The 15,421-nt window shown below is 42.0% G+C and overlaps 1 protein-coding gene across 1 annotated transcript in view; it reads right to left on the bottom strand.

Annotated features, from left to right (window-relative positions):
- The window catches only part of myripb (myosin VIIA and Rab interacting protein b), a 111,653-nt gene that overhangs the window by 34,836 nt on the left and 61,396 nt on the right, over nt 1-15,421 (bottom strand). The gene's annotated exons all lie outside the window — the stretch shown is intronic.

Raw genomic sequence — 15,421 nt, 5'->3', positions numbered from 1 at the left:
GTATCATTTCTGCCTCTCTGAGCATTTTGTGCACTATAAATTCATAAGTTATTATTTATCCTCTAACACTCGTAGCTGAAAATAGCCCCCAACAAAATCACAATATACACCTCTTTATACTTGCCATCACTATAAATGAATGGGCTTGAGGCCGAGAGCTGACGCTTTGCTGTACAAATGTAACTACTTGCTGCATGTCATTGACTCCATTTCCCAGATTAAGAAAGAGCAAGGAGAAAGCGAGAGAGCACGCCCAGGACATGACAGAACGTTTTAGCGTGCGTGCATGTTGATGCCTCTGCTCAATGAATAGACAGGCTGTGGAAGAAGAGGGTGAAAATAGCCATGCTAATAAAGGGATCCTGAGTGCCCCTGAGGCTGCATGAGCTGCCACATCCATCCCCCCCCATCTCCCCTTCCCTCGTTCTTAACCTACCTCCACTCTTCCCTCCCTTGGATTTATTATCCTCAGCCTCTATCAGCTGAGGCTGCTCAATGGGCCTCAGCTCTTTAATTTCATGCCACGGGTCAACCTAGTCACTTTAATGGTGGCTGCCGAGCTCCAGTAAAGAGGCCTTGCTCTTTTTTCTTTTTTTCCCCCCCATCTCCATGAGCCCGAGGAAGAAGGCACAGAAATGAATCAGGGAGAGCGACGCGGCGTCGAGGTGGCATCATACGAGACAGAAATACAAATAGTCTCCACCTGCACTGTGAAATGAGTTGGCGCATCACGGGGTAACCTTTGAACTGAGAGATACGTGGAAGCAGGGTGCAGCAGGGGTACAGCGGAGATTCAGTTATCTTGTGTGGAATCTTAATCCGCTTTCAAATTAAGCTGTATGCCTGAGTAGCACCAATAGAGGCACTCTGGAAATGAAGATAAAAAGTGAATTAGTTGAAAACGCTGCCTTTTTAATATTTCCAGATGACTCACTTTTAAATGTCCTTCAACTGCTGTATTAAATATGCACTTGATGGCTGCATACATGATGCTATGCTAAATGACTGCAAAAACTCACCAGCTAAGGGTGCATGCACTAGATAAAAAAAAACACCATTTAAAACCATCCTTATCCTTTCTGCCTTGAGCCTTTGGTTTTGGAAATGCTCCAAGTTTTTTAAATGCCAAGTTTTCCTCTCTGCCGAGCCGACTTATGGATGTTAAGCCACGACAACAATCACTTGGGAGTCAAGATAAGTTGAAAAGTCTATTTATAGCATCTGCAATGGGCATGGCGTATGTGTGCATTTTTTAATTGGAGTGCATATATGTTTTGTCTTCAAATGTAGCTTGGTTTCACAGTGGTGCAGCGTCTTCATGTTTGAGCTTGTCAATCACGTTGGCACAGAAACAGATGATAAGTAAAAGCAAACTTTAGCTCAGCCATCTGCCTTCTTCCATGCCAGCGACACAAACTTTTTATAGGCAAGCTTTCCCTTTCAGAAAAAAAAAAAAAAAGGGGAGAGGGATTTAGGATAGTGGGAGAGGCGTCTCGATGAATGAAGCATGACATTGCTTCCCTAGAGTGATCTGATCTAAAAAAGAGATGAAGAAGGGAGGAGAGTGGAGTGGATAAGCAGAGGCTTTTAAGCAAGAGCTCCACTGTTGTGTGAGCTTCTGCAAATACTCATTTCATAATGAGGCTGGGAGATTCCCTGATGCTCAGCTGCTGCATGAATAAGTAAGAGGGATTCCTGTGGATAGTCTCCTGACACTAGGTTTACCCTTCCTCCATCATCACTTTTACTCAGCTCTGTGTGGAAGATTGGGAGCCAACGCCTCCCTGTTCATCCTTTCCTCTCCCCCCTACTTCCCCACATTTTCACCCTTTGCACTTCAGAGGACCAATTTGCACGTATAAATGAGGCCTAAATAAAATATATAGAAGAGTATGTAGAAGAAGTGCAATAAAAAAGTAGCTGGCTTTGCCGAGTTTTACCTCCTCCAGCACAGGGAACTATTACCATAATTGACTTTCTGGGCCTTCTAATGAATTGGTTCAGCTTCCGTTGAAGCTGCTGTAGAGAAAGGGGAGAGAAGAGCAAAGGGAGAAGAAAGAAGGCCGGGGGTTGACAATAGCAGAACATCAAATAAACCATATTCTCTTCTGAAGACGTGCAGTGAGACTGTTCTTGTTAATAGAAGAAAATAAGACGAAAAATTAGATTGTTTTTCAGCTCGAGGATCAGATCAAAGCGACTGATGTTTGGGAGGTTAAAGCCCTCGAGCTGTGAGGTCCTAATGAATGAAAAGCTGGATGAGTTAGTACAATCTTGCGGTTTTCATTTCAACTCTCTCACTGTGTACAAAAGACACAACTTTTCTGTACTCATGAGAAATGGAAAGAAAAAAAGCAGATCTTGCATCTAGCAACATTTAACAGAAGACAGGAATATCAGATGCCAGTTGAAACCTACAGAGCTTTAGATATCTCCGCGCATTGGAATTAAAATTATTTTCGCAAATGTAAAAAAAAAAAAAAAAGCGTGGGGTAAATTATTTATTACAGTAGAGCTGAGAAGCACCTGTTTCAGCTGTATGCGGCTAGAAGATGCACGGAAAACCCTGTTTCCGCTGAATCATTTATTAATTGGAGGAGGGCTCGTCACACAACATACAGCCACTATTCCCACCACGGGGCAGACTGCTGTAGTTGCACACGAGGACAAGGCAGGGATGCCCTTATTTTCCCTTACTCTTTGAAGTACTCATTGAGCTGCATATGTCTGCTGATGCAGTTATCAAGGCTATAAAAACACCCACCAGACAGAACAAAATATGCCTTTATGCAGATGATGTGTTACTGTTCCTACGGGACCCTCAGACATCCCCAGTGGAATCGTTTTTTGGAGCCAGCTACTCAGTTAACTGGTCAAATCTACTGTTAGACTCAAATACAGTATAAGGAATAATAACATAGAGTGAGATATCATTCCTTTTGCCCCCCCTCCAAAGGGCGGTCAGAGGTTACGTGAGGTCTAAAAAGCAACCCTGACTCAATTGCACTTTAATATAGTGCAAGCTATGCTGAAGCATCAAAATGTGGTTCAACTCACAGTAAGAAATATTCCCTTATTATTATTCTACCTTGCTGTCCCTGATCCGTTACACAAATATGTAGACTGCAACCCGAATATGTCTTCAGCTGAGGACGGCCCATCGCAAAACAAATGTAGTGCACAAGAGAGAAGGGATATTAATATTGATTAATTTCTGTTTTGAGCACAAGGAGAAAAGCTAACTCCAAACAAGAATTAATGGTCTTTTATCCACAGCTCTTGCCGCTTCTGTGGTTGTGTATTTGTACAGATCAGAAGGAGAAGTGGGAAAAAGGATGATTTATTTCATATACATGCTGCAAACTTCATATAAAACAAAGAACAAGAGAATCTGTACTTTATTAAGGGAAGATTATACATGTGTGAGTTGATATGAACAGCTCTGTGTTTTTTTAAGTATCTGAGGTTTTTCATGTCAGTGTGCTGGAAAAATATCTGCATGTTATCAGCAGTGTTTTGCTTATTACATGCAGGAATGTACTTGGAGCTGTCTATGCTGTCTATGTTGCAACACCTCAGCACTAAAGACACTCGTCTAAATTATTGTCATTGGCGGAATAGAACAAGGGACAAAGGGCAAGGTTGTGGGTCAACTGCTTTGCCCATGAGATTTTCTGCAAACCAGTGCAGCACCGTACCGACTTGTCGGCATGATTTAAAACAGTGTGATTCCTGCAGGAGGCAGGAAAACAACTCTCACGCAGCAGCAGCAATGTACGTAACCTTTCCAGGAAGCAGCTGGAATATTGATCAGCTGCCTGTGCCTCTATGATTGACATTCAGATAGGCAGGGTGAGGCCACATGAAAATCCCATCCTTTTAAAAGCTGGTTAGAGACGTATTTATGTCCATGCACTGTTTGTCTTCTTCTCCTTCGGTTGTCTCGAACATTTTGTCGGTCTGTTTTTTATTTCCGCACCCCTGCTTTTTATGTGTGTGTTTGTTCCAGCTGGACACACTGATGCACTCATTATAATGCAACACCTCAGCTGGAAATGTATTATATAAAAAGCCAAACTTGATGTGGTCGAAAATGCGTAAAAGGGCACAACCACAACAACACAATGCACGCTACTCATTCAGATGATCAGTTAGTCTGTGAGAGGCTGTTGGCAGAGGATGCGTACACTTGCAGTGATTTACCATATGAGCAAAGTCTATAGAAAACACCAAGCATCTGTTTCTATTTTCTGTTTATTATTGGCAGATTCACCCATGCAGAGCAGAGTTTCACAAACTGAACAGAGGATGGAGCCTTTGCATGCAGCACATGTTCCCTGACAATTCAGATGAACGCAATTTAGATTGTGTTTCTGCTACGCCGCAACATTTAACTTGGACAGCCGCTGTGTGTTCACAGCAAGGTATTTTGCTACGTTCACTTCACTCACCTGCATCTTTAAAAAGTCTAAATTTAGGAGCGGCACAGCTCCAGGCAGCGGTCAGGCAATTTACTCTGCCATCTCTTTCCCCTTACTAGCTCTTTCTTTCAAGATCCAAAGCTGTCATCTTTACTCTCGTGCCCTCGCTCTGTCTTCTGCCCGTCTGTCTTGCTCTTTATCACCCGGCTCCCTCTTCAGACCTTCACCATCCAGTGTGTTATAGATGAACGTGTCAGCAGCTGGGGCAGCCCGTGGCACAGTATGGAAGACTGGAAATGAGTTATATGGGACAAAGTGCTCTCAGTCAAAGCATAATAAACGGACCAAAGTGAATTAAAAACTTGCTCGCGCGGTGTCTGTTTTCCTAAAGCAGTAGTTTTAGAAGTTAGTATGCCACTTATGCGCTGCCAATACTGATGCTGTATCAGTCAATCAATGAAAACAGGATTAGCCTTTGAACTTATTGCATTTTTTAAGAAAGATATATCTCCTAAATAATCAAGTTTTCCTCATTAAAGACATGTAATATTCTCTGCACGGATGATGCATAAAAGTTTAGTGAATGGTGTTACATTTTCTGAAATGTTGCAGAAAACTCACGCAAGTCTTATGGAAGTACCTCTGCTATTTTAAGTTATGAACCTGAACATCTCACACCTGATGTAGTACTCTCAAGGCATTCTCATGCAGCAATATATCATATGATAAATGTAACTGCAGTATTTAAAGTTCAGCCTTAGTCATCTGACTTCAGAGCAGCTTTTGTGGAGTTCATTTTGTGCCACACTGGAAAATAAGTCTTGAGACTCCCATAACTGGGATTCGAGAATGCACTGTGGGATTTTGGGCTGGTTGACATGGTAAAATTATGAATCCTTCCACTCGATCCGTCATCCGAAGTCCGTGCTCATACAACCCAGAGCGAGAAACCTCCACTGATAGTTGAACTGGGGCTTTGGATACCAAAAATGGTGATACAATCGATGAAGCAGCTAATCAGAATACAAAACGAAACAATGCAGAATTCACTGTCCAGCATAACTTTTCTATGTAGCATTTTTGAATAAAGTTAAGAGGAAAAAACACAGTAACCAATCCATCTTGCAATGATGTGCAGCAGTCACAGTCTAAAGGTGGTGTTGGAATACAATGAAACTAAGTTTTCTCAAGAAGTTTGGCCCCTCCATTATGTGCCCATGAATCTACACTCTGAGCGATGATGAGATAACATCATTTGTGATGCTTTTACTCCATCTCGCTCGATTTGGAACAGAATGTTATTAATACTTGGGGAGATGACTCAATTTAAACCAAGCTAGAGAGTTCACGCTGCGGAATAATGCAGAATTTGAGACAATTAGGTTAGGTCATGGACCACGGTTTGGCTCCTGTAACTGCTGGGCAGATGTCACATCATTTGTTATAGTTCGGTTGTACATGTGGGTCATTTTAGGATGGTGCTCTGTAATAAATGATTTCAGATATAGGTCACTTTAAAAAGCCCTAATGGTCAGCTGACAAAGCTACACAGACAGGTTCTTACACAGGCTGCGGTATATTTATATATATTTCTATGTGAATGTATGGAGCATATAGGAAAAGTGAGATAATGTGCTCTCAGCCCCCTCCTTCTGCACAGCCAGAGCACCACATGGGATTTTAAGGGTAGCATGCGGAGAGTGCAGAGCTCTGCAGCAGTCCAGCAATGTGGGAAATTTAGTGACAGAATAGACTGCGGTTACGCTTTTCACCACTCAAGTCTTTCTCCATCTGGCTATTCTGTGTGGATAATGAAAACTGCAGCTCCCTGCAGCCTTTATCTGAGCAATTATGCGGAGGCAAAATCACGAACAGTCAATATGATTAGAGGCTGAATGAGAGGAAAAAAGTTTGTAAACAAAATTAATTTGCCAAGTGTCTTGTGTACTTACTAAAAAGCTCTCGATGGTAATTACATTTCAATAAGGTGGCGTCACTGGCGTTTTTGCAGGTTATTTTAGGTCACAGTTGGAGTGTTGGGAACCATGGTTTTATCCTCTTAATGTCATCAAACACCTCAGTCAGGAAATGAAAGTCGAGTGAAAATAAAAGGATTTCGGAGATTATACAAGAAAGGAGGAAAGATTTTTTTCCTACGGCACTGCATCCAGGGAGGAAGAGGTAGTGAAATGTAGCAAAGCTGTTATTCAGACGATCCTGTAATCAGAGGATCAGTCCTCCTAATTGCTAATGCGTCCATCAACAATTATGTATCTTTTAGAAATGCTCTTTTGCAAACTATTGACCCCCTATGTGCTCAGTAATTACAAGCTCAACTAAATGATAATGTCAGCTATGCAGGTACACTGCGTAAAATGTAACAGCAGTCAGTGGAGAATGATAGAAGGAGGCTCTGGATGAAGGTCATTAACCTGATTCCAACCTCAGATATTGTGCCACTTTTGAGAAAAAGGACAAACCGCAAAATGGGGGAAATATCATCCTGAAGCTGCCAGAGCCCAATGTACCAAAGTGTCATTCTTAACAGCTTGTTAGAGAGCACAGGGAACCAGCCTGACAACACTAGACAACCAGCAGAATACACTGTCACCAGTTAGGGAGGCGCAGCGGGGAGGAAAGAAAGGGATAGAGGGAGAACGAAATACAGACAAAACAAGAAAGACAGACACAATGAGCACGCCGAGGAAAAAGGTCATTGTGTTGATTGGCGTCATAGATGCCAGGCACACGGGGCATTTGTTCCTTGTGGTTCTATTTTTAGAAGCGTTTTTCAAAGCACACCCCCACTCTATATAATCCACGTGAATCGATCTTCAGTGGAAAAGTGGGGGAAGCAAAGAGGATGACTTTGGCTGCAGTTGCTCTTTTAAAATGTATTTGAGTGTCTATGTGTGTGAGCCTGATAAGCCAGCAAGGAGAGGAACATAGAGTATGGGAAGTGCTTCGTAGAAGGTTACAGAACAGCCCCAGATATTAAATGTTGGATATTTGACCATCTATGGGAACAGCCTCTTCTATGACCACAGAAAAGTTTGTCCTGTTTGGTTGGAAACTGTCTGTAAAACACTCTGCAGATTAAAAAGGTTTTAGGTTGCGTTTGTGGTGCAGATGGAGCGCTTGTCCTTGGCTTGAAAGACACCTCCCCTTAATGCACCAGTGTCATTCATAACATAAGCAGAGCTTTATTGTTCTATACACCAGAGAGGCCACATGCCGTCGAAGAGAAATCAGATTAACACTGAGTATCTGTAATGTTTTAAGTGCAGATTGCTGCCTGTCAAAGACTAAACCGCTGCAGTGCTTTAGTGTCTGAAATGCAAACGGAGAACAAACACAATGTAGATAAAGATGCAGATGCAGAAATATGGTCACCAGCCAGTTTGCCTCTTTCTTACAAGGGCATTCCTGAATATTATAAAATGTGCCGACCTGCTTTTCTCTGATAAAGACTCTACAGCCTGCAACAAACTGTCTCCTATTACATTAAAGCATGTGTTTCATCTGTGGTCGTGTGTGTGTGTGTGTGTGTGTGTGTGTGTGAATATTTTCCTATTGAAAAGATGAGTGTAGCTGTGACCTTAGGGCCACATTCTCCACTCTCTTGAGCACATTTCAGGGAAAGAAAGGCAGCCAAACAACAGGCCAATAAAGTTAGCCATTTCACTGCACTCCCACCAATTAGGAAACCAACGAATGGCCTCCTTCCCAAACAAGCCTCTGGCTGCTCTCATCCTGGGAGCAGTTCCCATTAAGTTAGCCACACAACACCAACCAAGAGATGAAAATCAGCACTGGAACAGCAGTGCCCCTCTCACAACTCCTGTGTTTGTCTTGCGTGTCGTTTTCAGTCTCACTGCCGTTTACAGCTGTCACTTTGTTCTCTCTCCTTTTTCTGTCTTGAAAGGCCTACCTTCAAATGAATGCTACACGAGTATATGTTTAAATTCAAAAGAAAGTAAGTGAAGCATAGGATTGTGCAACTGAAACAGTGCTGTTACAGTAGCACTGAGAGACTTAGACAGAAACTCTACTGGATTGCAGCAACATCAATGGAAGTGCAGATTTGAGCGAAGCCGTCTACCCCAGAAAGACACACAATTTTTCACTTTCAGTGTATATAACAAACCAACCAATAGCTCAGGTAAGCATTTTAAAGCTGGCAAAAGTCAGAATATTAGCATTACAGTGTTTGACACACTAGAATGAAACAACTGTGCATGTGTAATAGAATAAACACAGTCACTATACAAGAACATTGTACAAGAGTTCTTCAAGTCTCACTGCATTCATTGACGAAACCCCTGAAAGCTCCTCACTGTGTCTCAGAGTTACATATAGAAATATTCAGCCATGTGATGTTGCACCCATGATGTCTTCTAGCATATAAAAACACACATGTACAAGGAACCAAGGTTAAAAAAAAAAAAAAGGTAAGAATTAGTGATGCACAATATGAACATTTGGCCAATACCGATATCCGATATTCAGATTTCTGATTGTGATTTTTGTTCACACTGAAAAATTAGTACAAGTAAGCACTGTTAGAATGTGGAAACTATTCAAAAGAAGCCCATACCAAGTTAGACCACATCGTCTTCTTTATTATGTAACAAAAGTAAAACATATTTAAACATATTTTAACGTATTTAACGTTCAAGTCCAGGACCATTTAAGTAAAAATATCTAGCAGTAATATCAAATGTAGAGACGAAGGCACTAATGTTAGACAATCATCGGTTTTTCACATCAGCTAAATTTGTTCATCGGACCGACACAGATATATGGGAAAAAAACATTAATACTGGCCGATACCAATGTGGTCGCCGATATACCGTGCATCCCTCGTAAGAATCACTGAAAACTGAAATCCTAGAGAAGAGATTTTAGAGAAAGGAGACGATTGTGTCCGATTTTGTGCGAATAATCAGTGAAGTGTAGCCACAGAAAAATCTAAGGGCAGATGTTTTCAGCTCATTGTTCAGATGTGCAGCCACTTTCCTGCACATTTGTTTGTGTGCATATATTTATCATTGATATTACGTTTGTGTTCTTCCTGAAACGTTCACACCACAAATAACAACTCCAACACTCAGGCAGCAGGCATGCTGGCAACAAGACGCAGCCACTCAGCAGCTTGGCCTCACATAGCCACAAAGTTGCTGATGGTTCGAGTCGAAGGCAGCTGTGAATTCCACTGTATGTGGTGAGACAGTCGGCCACTTCTCGTTCAGATCTTACACAGAGGCAAAGAAAGAAAAAAAACACACACACGGGTAGTTCAGGTGCAGCGATTTAGGTTCAGACTCCCGCAGAAGCACCACAGTTTTATTGTGTCATCTAATGAATATGGTGCACAGGTTGAAATCAGGTCCCTGGCATAGGCTGTGAAGACAGAGTCACGCTTGGATCAGTTTTTAATTGAAACTCATCTGACTGAGAAATGAAAGAATGCGTTTACTCGGTTCAGTACCAGGGCCATCAGACTCGCAGGTCAAGGCTCTGCAGAGTTCGTATTGAATGCATTTTGGTTTGAAAATGAAGTGTAATTATTCTTGTGGTGCGCCATCGCCATGTTGTGAGAATGACACCAGACTAGTCTACCAACAAGCTCAAAAATGGGCTTACAATTTATAATGACGGTGCTGAATATTTCTTTTCACCCCAGTCTAACCTGAGCGTGGGGCAGTTTCGGGTACATATGAAGGTAAAGGCGACCATACCTTGAGCGCTCACATGACACACACACACGCTGCTACTGAGCAAATAACACTCTACCCGGCTCAGTCTGGCAGACAGGGCGTGGGAGACGGATGACGATGAATCATTGATGCTCCGGCACACAAACAAAAACACACCAGATGCATGAACACACACACATACATTCACACACACTTTTATACATTTATCTCCTTTCTCTTACTCATCCTTCCTTTCCAATTTACAGCGTGGTGTTTTTCAATGTGCCACCAGTGATTTTGCGGTGACAGAGACAGATGGAGGGATTGAGAGGGGAATGGCTCACCAACATTAGAGGAGAGATCTCCATCGGCCTTTTTGCTTTGAACCGAAATAACATTAATAGCCGCCGTCGGCCTTTATCTGTGTTTTCGTTTTCGTCCGGATCACATCGTTGTCTTTGTTTCACATCAGAATGTCACACCTAACTTATATTATAGTGTTAAAATGTTTAATATGGAGCTAAAAATGACCAAATATAATTTGATATTGATGAGAAATGTGACATTTTTAGAGATTTCAAAGACCATTAATTGCAGGTTTTTGAAAATCTTCTGCTGAGTGTGTCTTACGGTGGTTGGTTTTGGGGATAAATGTGGTAATTCAAAAGGATGGTTTCATCTAAATTATGCTGGTCAGGCTGTACCAGTGTGGTCATTCTAGACGGCTACAGTATCATCAGTCTGGAGACCATAAGAGAGGAGACTGTATACTGGAAAAGGTTGATGGTGTGAGGAGAGAGGATAACAGATTGCATGTGGAGATGGATGCCATATAGAGGAAATACAGCCCCATCCATCAAGCGACGGCCCCTGTGACAGTAAACTCTACCCTGTATGACTTACCGATCACAGTGCCACTCTTGGAGGAGGCTACCACAGAAGAGAGTGGACCAAATTTAGACTTGAAGCATTTTTCACTTTGAGGTTGGATTATAATCTTTTAATCTACAATATATTTTATCTAGCCTTTTTTTTTAATTTTAATTACCCGTGTAAGCCTCATTAGGATAAAACATCCCACAACAGCATCAGAGGAGCTTGAAGCAAAAACATCCCAGGGCAAAAGAAGAAAAAAAAAAACAACAACACATCTACAAACACAATTCCACACACACACACACACACACACACACAGACATACACACAGGCCGTATAATAAAGACAACTGAGAACAAACATCACATGCGGTTACATGTTGAGGGGAATGTGTGGGTTCAATGATTGATCTCATTTAGATGACCAGTGTGTAACGTGCTGCTGTTTAAGCCTCTGCATTGCTGCTCTGCTTTTTTCCAGCTCGACTTTGATCATTCACAAGAACCTTTGCCCTCTCTCTTTCATGTCAGTGTGTACATGCAGGCGGGCGCCGTACTCTGGGCCGGGGCAGACCGCTGCATTATTCATACTAATGCCGTCACAGCGAGTAATTGAAGTCATGAAGAGGCGGCGGGTGGAAGGTGGGGGACACCTTCTCTCTCACTCCCTCTCAGTAGCAATTGTTTTGATCATTATCGGTGACCTCTGAGTGCAATCAGTGCCGACATCAAGGTGATACTCTCAATCTGAGGGCAAAGTCAATACCGACAGAGACCAGGGAGGCCGGTGTATAGACGAACATGAAGCCGGCTGGTAGTAGTGATGCCAGTTACTGGAAGCACAGCATTGCCTTTTTCATCTGTCTGATAAAGTACTGCATTTTTGACATTCAGATATAGGAATCCATTACCTAAATGTTAGCTATAGACCCGTACGATACAAAATTCTTGTGCAGCATTTCGGAAAGTGATACCTAATGGTACTCATTTGAGAAGATGAAAAGTAATGATGCTGTTCCTGGTGGACAAGTGGTTCAGACACATAGCTGCAGTTTCCTGTTCTGACTCTGGCCTTTTTGCATTCCATCCACCTCTTTCTTCCTTCATTTCCTACGTGCCATCCCTAATATCTTAATCAAAGAAAGGCAAAATGCCAAAAAATACGCTTAAAAAAAAAAAGGAAAGAAGTGTTAACAAAGGCAGCAGATGGCACACGCTACATCACACGTTGTATGAATTTCAAAGCTTAATTTGTTGTTCTAACCATGAGCATCATCAGTACAGAGATGTGTTTGTCACGAAACTGCTGAGGAAATTTCTCAACACTTTTATATATTGCTGTGTTAATGCTGAATATTTTGTAATGTCTGTCAGTGCACAAGCAAGTTACGTTGAAATCTAGTGAATATTATCCATACACTGCATGTAAAGCATTTTAATAGATAAATAAAATGTGAAAATTAAGAATTTAAAAGCTCCTTAGTGCATAAGAGATGACAACAAAGTGATGCATTTTTGTGCATTATGAATGCATGTTTTTAATCTCTCTCTGCATATTTAACTGTGCCCAGCCTTTATGTGAATGTAACTGCATTTAATTTCATCTAACGCGGCAGTTTTGGAAATGTCACAGACATGTTACGTGGTCGGACACAGCTAGATTTCAGTCATGAATACACTTTGGTCTTGTTTTTTTCTTATTTGTGTAACTTCTTTGTTATTTTTATTACATTCTTATTAGTGCCACATGCATACAAATGTAGCATGACTAAAAAAAAATGTAAAAATCTTCACCAGAAGAACATTTCAATACACACTTTTAACTGTGATGCATGAAAAATAGAGTAGTGCATGTTTGTTCTTACCGCATGTGAGGAACCAAACAAGCGACAAAACAGAATAATCAGACTACTCGCTGGAAAATGAATGTATTCTGCTTGATTCATATTTATTCATGCTGTGTTTCATATGAGATGAAAACATCAACGGAATGTGTAAAACACAAATATAAATGCTGCAAAGCGGATGGGAAGGAAGGGTATATTAAAGTGACAGCCCGCAGGGTGGGAGCAAATGTTTTCTGTACTAACGCGGAGCCACTTAAGGGGTGAGCTACACTTGACTTGTACAGACAAACAATCTCCTCCATACCATCCCGCAACAAAACTAAGGGGAAGGCAGGATGTAGGGAAGTGCTTTGATGTGCGTGGCATGTGGAGATGGTAAGGAAAGGGATTATCTAACCAAAAAACGTGTTTAACCTACACTCTGCCTCATTTCTTGCATCCCTTTCTTGTTTGTGGCCTTGTATCTTTGCCTATCTTTGTTTCAGTGTTTATACCCAGATTCCTGCGTCTGTCGATGTTTGAGTAAGCTTTGCAGCCGATACCTTGTCCTCCATGTTGCGTTACATCCCCTGATAGGAGGGCGATGTGTGCACCAGCCTGTCTTCTTATAGACAACAGAGATTTGTGTTTATCCGCCCGCAGGTATTTGAGGCGCTGGCATCAGGTGGGAACCATTACGTCAGCGCTCGTCTTCCGCAGGTCGAGAGGTAATTTTTTACCATCAATGCATCAACAGGAGACTCCCAGAGAGAGGAGGAAGGCAGGTTGAGGGGATATCAAACTCACTCACGCTGACTGGGGGTAAAGAAAAAAAAAAAAAAAGGTGTTTGCTAAAACCAATTTTCCCAAGATGTGTATGTTTCAGAAAGTGTTGAAGTAAACAGAAACAGAGTGTGGAGATGTGAGTCCTGCGGGCTGTTTGGTGGCGTGAAAAATGATCTCAGCTGAGGACGAGTGAAGAAGACTTAATGCCTCAGAGAGAGGAGAAGAGAGGAGAGGTACAGAATGAGAGAGAGAGAGGGGGTTGAAACAGTAAGAGAGGGAGTGGAAGAAATGCAGAGAAACCTTCATTCAAAATGCATGAATCCACAAGTCAGGCAGTCACTACAGAACCTGCAGGGCTTCCACAGCTCGCCTCTGCAGGTGAGAGCTCTTGACACAAAGGGCACATACACTAACACACAAATTAATAAGTTATTTAGTATGTCTCACACAAACAAGCGCCAGGATCACATGGTCTCAGAGTAAAAGACACTGTAAATACCGTTTCAGTGGGGAAACCGATCTCTTACGTGTAACATCCAAGGCATGCAAGGACCCAGTTTCCCAGCAGAACTTTGCATTACAATGAGAGGACGAGATGGTTACCACTTCACCGGTCTGTGGCCTTAATTGGTGTAACATTACATCGTAATCGAAGAACACAGTCGTCTATATCAAGCTCAAAAAACCAGGTCCAGCCCTAATCCATCCACAATCTATATTCGCTTGACAAATGACTAACAAAATCTGATTGTCTATTGATCAACACGCCGATTAACAAATCATTTTAGTGATAGCCAATACACTGCAGAGCCTTTAACTATTTAGCCATCCATCAAACCGACCAGCCAGAGTCAGTCAGTCAGCTGGTGTATGGATTTGTTACAGGCTGACACACCCAGATGTGGTCTCCTCAGAAATCTCCAGTGTTACATGTTGTAAGAATCGTGAACCGTAGAAAGACTGGAGGATCTGGCACACACATGCCTCTTTAGCGCGGCCTTCCTAAAACCACAAGACCAGGCAGAGCTGCAGGAGGACATTTATGTATGTTTGTTTATCTGTGTGCAAACCCCCATGCCATGTTTGTGTGTTGTCAACTGGATCCGTGCACGAGTGCATCTGCTTGCCACTTTGATATCTTCCCCATTGGCAGCCATTCATATCGCGGCCGCTTTGATCCCGTTTGAATCAGACAGCGTCACCCGAGTTTCTTCCGCTGCTGCTGCTCTGAACAAATAGCCCGAAAGGCACAGGAAGAGAGGGTGGGACAGAAGGATTCCTATTGTTTTCCAGTTGTGTTTTGTTGCTCTGGCGGTTTCACTTTCACAGGAGCTACCTGCTGCAAGATGCTGTCAACAGCTTAATAATACTGAGCTGCTCATATTTGTGATTATTTGATAAGATGCACAAATTTTTAAAAAAATAAATTAAAAAATTGAAGTGGAAAAACATAACCTTGTGAGTGCCGTAGCAGAAGGTCCACAGCAAAGATTCATGTCTGGTGTTTGTTTACTAGAAAAGTGATACATGACTTATGCTTGATTTAACAGCAGCGTGGTGCGAAATTCATATCCTCCTGCTCAGTTTTGACTGTACATAACATGAGAAGCCACACTTCTCAATATGGAGAGTGTCCAATTATGGCAAATGCTTGACTAAATTTATTATTTATGCATCTACTTCTCCAAACATACTGTTGAAGGAAGGATTTATGACTACGGGTTAATTAAAGTTAAATAATTAACTAAAAAGCCCACCCTCTTAGCTCAATTGACACAGAAAATCAGCATCAGAGCAGCATTATTAACAAAAAA

The sequence above is a fragment of the Stegastes partitus genome, unplaced genomic scaffold (genome assembly GCF_000690725.1).
Source record: "Stegastes partitus isolate 25-593 unplaced genomic scaffold, Stegastes_partitus-1.0.2 Scaffold1056, whole genome shotgun sequence".
Taxonomy (NCBI): Eukaryota; Metazoa; Chordata; class Actinopteri; family Pomacentridae; genus Stegastes; species Stegastes partitus.
Note: the sequence above shows the minus strand (reverse complement) of the source record. Positions and strands in the feature narration are given on the sequence as shown.